The sequence below is a fragment of the Cygnus olor genome, chromosome 2, assembly GCF_009769625.2.
Source record: "Cygnus olor isolate bCygOlo1 chromosome 2, bCygOlo1.pri.v2, whole genome shotgun sequence".
In the NCBI taxonomy this organism is placed as follows: Eukaryota; Metazoa; Chordata; class Aves; order Anseriformes; family Anatidae; genus Cygnus; species Cygnus olor.
Window position 1 is genome coordinate 106295434 of NC_049170.1, and position 10068 is coordinate 106305501.

General features: G+C 42.6%; 1 long non-coding RNA gene across 1 annotated transcript; it reads right to left on the reverse strand.

Moving 5' to 3' along the window:
- Positions 1-8273: 8273 nt before the first annotated feature.
- Positions 8274-9722, reverse strand: LOC121066471. The gene is made up of 3 exons (XR_005817791.1): positions 9625-9722; positions 8768-8867; positions 8274-8690 (listed from the first exon to the last, which is right to left on the reverse strand). It is a non-coding gene; the product is annotated as an uncharacterized LOC121066471 (long non-coding RNA).
- Positions 9723-10068: the final 346 nt, after the last annotated feature.

Below are 10068 nucleotides of genomic sequence, written 5' to 3' on the forward strand. Positions count from 1 at the left end.
GAAAAGTTTTCATTTTTGAAACAAGCTTTATGCAGCGGATTATGGAAGATAAGAGGATACAGCTATCCAGAGCTGCACAGCTTGCCCACTCAAAAAATTTTTCATTTTCTGTCTCATGAGGGGTGAATGCATGTTGTTAGCAAAGTTACTGCAAACACAGTCTTTCTGTTATAACTCTGCCATTATCAGCATAAGAGCTATATAGATTAACACTTTAATTAGTTCACAGCGGGTCTGAAAAGCCCAAAGCAAGATAAATTGCTAAAGCATTTATAATATTTTATGTATTTTTTAAATGGAATATTTATATTTTGTGTACACCTATAGGCCACAAGTGAAATTATCTGATCAGAAAACATCTAGATATTATTTGTAATACATCACATTAAAATGAGGTAAAGTTACTTGCTTTTGCCTGGAACAAGGAGTATTTGAACTCTAAGAGCATCCTACAACAACCACCTACTCTCCTAGTGCAAAAAGAGATTGTTTGGAAAACACATCACCCAATGTTATAATGGCATTTAACATTAAGTTCAGACCACTGCGGATTTGTCATCAGAGGCCTTCCCTACTTTCAGCATGAGATTGGACTATTTGCTAGCTCTTTCCATGTCTCCCTCCAAGTCACGACTGAGGAACAGAGGTTCATTTAGTCTGGTTAGCTCCAGTCCTTCCGTATGTCAATTCCCCCTGTTTTCTGGATCAGTGGCAGCCTCTGGTTATTTCCCAGTGGCCTTGGTCCAAGGTAGGACTTTCCAGGGGCTGCACAAAGGAACAGAAGTCTGATGATGCTGGTGATGAGCCAGGACACTTGGTTTCCAAATCAAGATAAAACTGCATTTATACTTTTTTTTTTCCTGTAGGAAGGTTTTTTTTTTCTGTTCTTTGTTTTTATCTACCCAATGTAGATCTCATCAGAACAGTTTTACACACACTCGCACACTCCGCTGCCATTGTCCTTTATTCCAGGGCTAAGTGTTAACATTGTAAAATGCATTAATATATATAAACACATAATTGAGTAAAATCAATCTCCATCAGAAGTGAACTGTCTGAAAACATTGTGATACTCTTTCACTCTGGGAATAATCAAGACTGAGGCAAGCACTGCTGAATCCTGTTCTGGAAGACCAATTCCAAACACTTTGAGAAGCCACATCATGAAAATTTGCTCCTAACATGTTATTTTTGTGTTTCCTATCAGAAACTCCTTGGCAAGCTTAGTTATGACAGAATTACTCGTTATCTGGTAGCAGTATGGAGCTGAAAACCAAGCAAGAGTACTAAAGGAGGTTTTTGTTTATATTTTGCACTCTAAATAATAGACAAAATTTGTAAATAGTAAAAGCTTGAATGTCTTGACCTAAGTGTTGATATTTCAGCCAAAATAATTTTTTGTTTATCAAAAATATTTTGGGTCAGTTCTTACAGAGAAGGAATGAACATCTGAGGTCTGAGTACAGCAAGGGCAGGTCCACAATTAATCAGCAGAAAGGCTTGACATTGCAGCAAGAATACATGCAGATCAGATAGCCATACTGCCAGAAGTCCTCTGCGCTTGCCCCACTACAATAATTACAGAAGATATTGCATGTACATTTGCATCTTTATCAAAAACAAAGAAAAAAAACAATAACAATAACAACAAAGAAAAACTCACTACAGTTGCATACAATGCATCTATCAGTAGTGTTAGTGGAAAAGTTTGAGTCCATTCTATTTTCAGACACGCTGTTAAAACGACACCTAAGTGTTTAATCAGTGTCCTGATACAATTTATTTGTAAAACATTATAAAAACTTACGTGGCCATATTGCACTGAAAAGAGATTAGATTCTCTTAACTTGAGTTTTTGGTATTCAGCTCAAAAAGTGTACCTGACCAACCTAAATAGGGCTAAATCTATCTAGCTGCCTATATGACCCATTTTTGCCACCTTAAAGCCCATTAGCCAAAATACTATAGCAAACAAAGATTTGTGAGCCTATCTATACATAAGATTGTTTTCATTATTAACACACACGTGTCTTGAAATTATTTAATTCAAAACATGAACTGTATAGATTTGTGTACGCACTTGTGAGGATCTTTTAAACAAACAACTTCTTTGAATGCAATATTTTTTGATATCTTGAAATAGGCAAAAGATGAAAAGTGCTGATCCAGCTAAATAGTTCAGCCTACTGGTTTTGCTTATTTGTGTCATTTTGGAAGTCAAAGTGTATATTAAGAGTGAGTAAAAAAAAAATTCTCCTGCAGAGAAGCACAAGGTGTAGTAGATTTGGATTTAATTCCCATCTCAAAAAAAAACAGTCTCATTTTTGTAATCTTAATTGACATAAAGTTAAAGAAGACCACTTGAGCCATTTAGTTTAGATAGCTGCACCTACAGTAAAAAGTACGCTATTTACTGCGGGTGTTCAGTACAGCTGTTGTTTCATGGTAAAGCTCATATGGCAGGACAACGCTTGACTCACTGCCTTGAAAGGATGAACTGTTGCACATGCACAAACATCCTGGCATCAGGAAAAGAGTTTCAGCAAAGTGTCAACTGTCATTACTTTATGCAATTAAGCTGAGCAAAAACTCTTTCTGCAGCCCTGAATCAAATTAATTTCCTCAGCCAGTGACTGAGGAAACCCTGTAGAAAGAAACCCCGAGCAACATTTTCATTTAAAAGAGGAACAACTTCCCCCTTTTCACCTCTCAACACCACTTATCCACAGCGTCATTTCTAGGGTTTCTGGGTTAAAAGCTCAGGCAACGCAGCTTGCTCTGTAGACAGGCCACAGACCTCATCATCATATGGTGAATGCCCAGGAGCTTGCTCCTTCTTCACGAGACCTTCTGTCCTCCAGGGTGAGCTGGCACATGTCGATTGATCTTTGTCCCGGCAGTCGGTCGGTGGCATGGACTCCTTCCAGGTGGGGGCAACCAGCCCTCCAACTGTTGTGCTAATGGTTGTGGTCTCTGGGCAGGGCAGGAAGGGTCATGGACACTGAGAGAGCACAGTGAGACTTCTGTGGTACAGCAGGGTGAAAAGAGCGCACATAAACCTGCCTGGCTGCAGAGTACAGCACAGCTGACTTTGCACCGGTCTACGATCCTTTTAATCTAGATGAGAGCTGCCCTAGCGTGACCTACAAGCTGAAGAATTAGTTAATTTTCTCCTCTGATTAATAGCTCATGTAAAATTAGTAGGAAGGAAAAAAGATGTGCTAGTTAACCACCACATCTTTCTTGGCGGGAGGATGTAAACGCTGAAGGCAGAGATAATATTACCTCCCTTGGGCATTAGACACTTGGTGGTTTGGAGCACATGCCTTTGATAATCAACATCAGTATCTCTTTCATGTCACTGAACAGAAAATAGGGCCTCTTCAAAGAGACTAACTCAGAAAAGAAATTGTTAAACAGGCCTGACTGGGTTGAGCAATACTGGAAATTAAGTACCCCGGAGGGGCAGGATTAGAAGTGAGGTCAGTACTCTCAGCCAGGGCAAGGGAATACATTAATAGCCCTCTGTACTGCCTCTGAAGTCAGGATGGTTGTCACCGAATACCCATGCAGCCCTCTCTTTCTCCCCCTCCATCTGCTGCCTTGTTGATTAGCATTCTGCCTTCTTGTCACAAAACAGATGAATTAGTTGGTGGCCAGGAGCTTACTGGCCTAAGCTTTTGAACTGAGGCAGAGCTTCAATTACACAGCCTCGCTGAGATTTATTTTTTTTTAATCCTGACTTTTTCAAAATGTTAATCCACTAGTAGATACTTGTTCTTTATCTAAGACACTAAGGCGTTCAGCAAACGCACATGAAAGAATGAGGCTTTGTTCCTTTGCCATCCGGACTCTTGTTTCGTGTGTGCTTCAAATAAGGGAATTACTTTCTAATGACTCACAGTTTTCTTTGCTTTAACCCTTCTAGAGACAAGTGACTTGATGTACACTGATGACATCATTTCGTTCTTGGACGACAATAACCACAGAATTAACCTTTCAGCAAAAGCACCTTTAGAAAAGCACGTCTGGTTTTAGTCCAGGAATTTCAAAGGTTCTTCCTAAAACTGGGCTCTCAGGAGGGATGTGCTTTGTTTCTAAAGACACCTTGCAATGTCCTACCCTTCCAGACTGGCAAAGCTGCTGAAGTGCTGCAGAGTGAGAGAAGGAAGAAGGGGCTGTGCTTAAAACATACCTCCACAGCATATCTCCACGAGGTTTGCCTGTCCCTCTGTAGCTGGATGATGTGGAGGCAGAGAGCCCCTGGGGCTGCAGGCAGGGGCAATGTACCCACCCCAATAGCACAGCCTGCATCAGGGCAGGGACTGATGCTGATACGTGTATGCTGCTTGCAGGTAAAAATTCAAAGGTACCACCTAATGAAAGCAAAAGGAAACAAGATGTTTTGTTTAGGTGACTTCAGGTACAGGCTATCCAGCCTGTATTCTTTGAGTCCAGACTTTTTGCCAAAACCATTTTCGTGTATGGTTCTTATTAACAAGGGCTTAGTTTCTGTCCAGTATAAACATGTATAAACCAATTAATTGCTGCCTACGCAGGCCAGGAAACTTTGTCAAACGCTTTGCTAGCAAGCATAGTACATAAGCACAGATGCATCTGGTGGAGTCTGAATTCGGGTGTAGACAGCACCCGAGAGAGTTTGTCACTGCCTGCAGAGGTCTGGGCATACACTTCTTGGGCTGCATGTCAGCAATTTGATCATGTGTTAAGTTGATAACGAAAAATGGAAACACCTGAAAACAAATCTTCCACCATCTCACTGTTGCCCTGGTTTAAATTGCTTTGCACATTCTGTCTCCAGTCTACTCAAATATATCATTTCTTTCCATTTCCTTTTATTTCCAGGAGCAGCTTCTTACATTTTACCTCTTAGATTACTTCACAAAGACTTCAACAGCCAAGCCTCAAGCTTTGGTATAAAGAGGACCGTAAGGCCAGAAGCAGATTTGTTTCGGAATAACAGCAAGGTAAGCTCCCAAGAGGTTCACAAATTCTGCGCTGTTTCTGGTGAAGCAAAGAGCAGAGCATGGTAAGCAGGGTCCTCCCAAGGCTGCACAGATGTGCCACGTGCAGAAATGTCTCAAACATGTTTCCTGTGTGCCCAGCCAACAGGAGTGCCAATGAAAACAAGAGAGATTAAAACTTTATCTCAAAGAGCAGACTGCAGGACTGCTTTCCCACAGCTTCTGCTTCAGCTTTGGGAATTAATTAACACCAGGGAGGGATCTAGCGGGTGAACAGTGCACCCCAACTATGTCCAGGCCTCGCCCTAAATCGGCTCCATCCAGACTGGGCAGGAAACTTTACCAGCACCCTTGCACAGCATCAATCTCTGTAGACCCAGCAAGCCAGGGAACAAGAGATAACGTTTATGGCAGGACTCCTCTCTCCCAAGCCAAAATCCTGCACATGGCAATGTTCATCACTTAAGCTAATACATTCCTCCTTGCACAGAAATAACATACATCTCGGAGAAGACTTCTTTCCAGAAGATCTCCAAGAATTGTACAGACAATTAAATTTCACAACATCTTTTCAAGGGAGGTACCACCGAATATGTTGTGGGTTTTTGTTGTTGTTGTTTGTTTTTAAGTGGGGAAAAAAAGAGAGTGATGGTGCAATCAAGCATCTCTCTTAGGCCGGAGTGAAATCATAAACATACTGATCACGGATTTCCGGTGTGCATCACTAGAAGCACACACGTTATTCCATGATAAACTAGGAAATCCCATAGCAAAAGCCTGGATGCTATTTTAAGTTGGCTAATGTAGATGAAGTTTGTTACCTATATTAAAAACTTAGTCCTGTTTCAAATTCCACTGAGCTCTCAGTCAACTGTTACCCAGTTCACCAGTATCCATATGGGACCATGAGGTCAACATAGATCTGTAGCAATAGGATGTTTCTTTTTTTATTAAAAAAAAAGGGGGAGGGAGGGGGAGAGATGTATGCTATGCATTCATTCAAAGATCAGTAAAACTCCTTGAGTATTTCTCTCTTACTTCTACATAATGGATGCATCATTGCCCAAAGCAGCCTCAATGCAAGATTTCATGTTTCATTTATGCTGTTTAATAGTTTGTATGTATTTTGAGTAAATGGTTACAAGTCTGCAAATTTCATTCAAAATGAAGTCTCACTATGGTTTGCTTATCCGAGAGATATTTTGCTGGAAAGCCAGAAGAGTAAGGGTGACAGCCTGCTCAAAATCAGAGTCATAGAATGGTTTGGATTGGAAGGGACCTTAAAAACTGTCTAATTCCAACCAAAAAGTTGTCTTCCCTTTTGTTCTACAAAAAGAAAACACAGAGCCACCACTATTTTCTGCTTTCTTGACTCTGTCTTGCTGGTGATATCAAGAGACACAACTTCAAGGTAACAGTCCAGATATGTACGCTTGGGCCAGTAACATGGCATCAACAGTACCAAAGTGAACAATGCAATTAAAAGAGCACTTGGTTATTGAAAATTAGCTTGATTAGAGCTGAAAAATGCAAACTTGTCAGTAAGTATTTAGATGCTACCAGTGTTGCATGTAAGGATGGGTCATGGATTTTTTAAACTTTATTTTTAAGGAGGCCAAGTCACAGAGCTTGGAGCTACATTCGCCTTCATGGTGCACTTGTTACTGCAAACAATACCTGCCTTGTAAAGGGGTCCTTGTTGACAATGACAGATCTGAATAAACAGTCATCTGGCACATCGGTTTCTATTAGCTCAAGTTTACATGCCTTGTCATGCTCCTCCAGCTGTCATTTTTCACTGGGCTTTGTAAAAGATCAGCAAACACTATTTCCCCATGTTTCTTTCTTAGGAGAAGATGAAAAAAAAAAAAAAAGGAGGGGGGGAGGACAGGGCGACAGAATCCTCAATTCTTCTGCAGGGCACTCCAGCTTCGCATGGAAGAGCCAGCATGAAGTCTTTTGTCCCAAGATCAAGAGCTGAGCCCTGCTGTGCTGTGAAATCCCAGGCAGCTCTTGCAGCAGAGGCGCTGTGCTCAGAGGCAGCACGCTGAAGCCAGAGCCCTGAAGCGAAAGGCAGCCTGACGAGGGGGTTGTTTCAGCAGCACATAGCTGGCCACAGAGCCTTGGTGCTACTGATGTATCTGCAAGCCAAGGAGTTGTCAGAAGTCATTTGTTTTCAGCTTTCCCTGACCTTAAAGATATATAGAAATTTCTGTGCTCACACTGGGCTACTGGGCGCTTGCTCGTGCTCTGCAGAGGGAGGGGACAACTCAAGGCTGGGCACAGCAGGCAGCTTCAGGTGTGCACATAGGGACATGCACACATATACACAGAAAAATAAAGTATCTAAGAGTTTTGGCATAAAGCCCACATAAAGAAAATCCTGTCCACTCAGCAGCATATTTATAAATGTGATCCAGAGACTGACCCTAGCACAAAGCAAACCCTGAGCTTAGGCTGCATGCTTGTGCTCAGTGCCTGATGAGAAGTTGTAGGACACTGTCATTGCCCCCGCACACCAGCACAAACACTGCCCTTGGCTCCGTCTGCTTCCAGATTAAAAAAGGTGACTTTGGGGGAGTCACAGTGACCTTGGCTTCATTGAAACTCCCTGCATGCTATTAAAAAGCCAGCATGGGTTTGCAGGAATAGCAGGAACCATATGGGAGAGCACCAGGACTGGGGACAGTGGAGCTACAGATCCAAAGGTCAGCACTGCTCTGCGGGGAGTGCCTGAGCCACATGTGTGATTCCAGACCCCAGACTAAACAATGCCAAAGAGCTCAGCAGCCTGGGGAGAAAAACCCCTCTCCTTCCCTGCCTGCATACAGCCTTGGCTCCCCAAGACTGTGTCTGCTGTGGGGATCGTTTAACCAGCAAGAGCACCTGGGAGTCAGGCTGTGTGTGTTTGTTTTTATGAGGAGGAGCAAAGGGTTAATCAGCAAAGCAGAGAGGGAAAAGCAGATGACAAGCTGGTTTCGTGGCCCTGTCTGCTCTCCTGTACCTCTCCAAGAGGGCTGCAGCACCCCGGGTCCCAGCCCCTCCAACCTAGCTTCCATTCACTAAGGGATGTTAAACAAATCACATATGCTTTCCCTGTTAAACTCCCACTGAATGAACCCTAACACCATGCAGACTGAGGGATGGGTTTCACACCCCATGAATGCAGTGCTCAGCCGCCAGCAGGCTCAGGGTGCTACACAAGCACCCCACGGTGGCCTGCTGCCACCCCATCACCACATGCCACCACCAGCACCCCACGCCTACCATCACGAGGGGGAACCTGGGGGTGGGTTCGTCCATACAAACTGTTTGTGGTTTTTCACCTTCAACGCCACCTGGCTACAATGGTGGTTGTTAAACAGTGCTGAAACTTTCATTTTTATACCTTTTGGGGCAGGCACTTTCCTGCCCCATACATCTAAACATTAATGAAACAGCTGGAGCCCTGCAAACAGCGAGAGCCATGCAGCCAAGCCCTGAAGGGCAAACTGCCCCCGACATAGAATGCTAGAAAATCCCAAGATAAATCTGTGAAAGTAGCCTTCAAGCAGGATTTGGTGCCATGGCCTCTGTTCATCCTTAGATGTTATTGCCTCTGAGCAGGATGAGTATCAACACAGGGGGTGGTGGACCTTTGTCATGCAGCAGGAATGTTAACATTCTCCAGATTTAAATGGCGCCATCTGAAGAGCAGTTCATGTTCTGAAATTAATTTTTCATGTGTACATCATGAGGTCCTAATAAAAATGTAAAAAACCAACCAAACAAAAACCAAACACCCTGTCTTTGTTGTCCTCCAATCCTAACAGGACTCTCTTGGCATTTCTCTTCACTGTTGGTTGTGGACAGCAAGGTTGCTGTTAAGGTTATGTTACCAGCCTCACAAAATGAAATGGATAAAAATACAAAAACAAAATGTTAAAACAAAACAGAAAAAGGATTATGGTTGATAATGGGGAAAATTTGGGGAGGGGGGGGGGGGGGGGGGGGAAGAAGAAACAAATGTGCCAGGAAATTATATAAAAATTAGCAGGGACTTTTGATGTTTTCTTTTCCCTCCTCCTTCATTCTTGACTGAATTATAGGGCGTAGCATAGTATTTTCAAAGCATCTTTTACGAACTTTATTTAGTTCAGTGATTCACACTTTCCGAGCAAGGTTAACCACAGGGAGGGATGTTTCTCCCTTTGCCCCTAGCTGTTCCTCAACTTTCAGCTAAAACGTATCACATTGTTAAAAATAATTGTCAAAAAGGAACCTTTCCTGATCTCCTCCAACTGCATTGTTTTTTCCAACAATGCTCAGGATGGTTCATTACTTACTAATTTTAGAAAGCAATTTTTGAGTACCTTGCACAATCCAAAGCCTCTTGCATAACACAGATGCACATAGTTAAGATGGAGAACGTTATGGTCATTGCCCGACAGAACTAGTCTCCTTCTTGCTAACACACACCTCCTGTCTGCAAAAGCAAGAAGTTATCTACTTAGGTCAGCTGACTTTCTCTCCTAAACAAAATAAACTCCTCAGGAAAAGCTGGAGCTGAGATCAGATGCAAATGAAAAGACAACAGAGCCTATTGGGAATTCTGTGCCTGCACCGTCTCCACCTCAATCTCCATGCTCTAGCAACCCACCTGAGAAGCACAGGCTGCAAGTCAACGCTGTTCTTGGGACGTGCTTCACTGTGGTCATCTGAACAAGAGCGATCTGTGCACAACTTCTCATCCCTTCTGGCTATGTAATAGAGAGAATAGCATCAGCCATTTCAGGGCTCCAGCATAGTGAAAAAACATACATTGGGAACAGGGGGAACTCTATACTCAGTTAAAGCAACAAAAAGGTTGAGTGGATAGGGTGTGACAGTCAAAGTAGCCAGTTGGGATCAGCAGCAGTAAGAAAAGAGATGTCTGAAAAAAATTCAGAATCTTTTCAAAGAGTATCTGACTATTGGAAAATAAATAAATAAAAAGTCAGTGATGGAAAATTTTACTCTGTCCCGCTTCCTTTTTCATCGACTTCAAGAGAAGCTCCTGCTGTCTCCAATAGAAACAATTTAAGGCCAGATCTGTTTGAAGGGA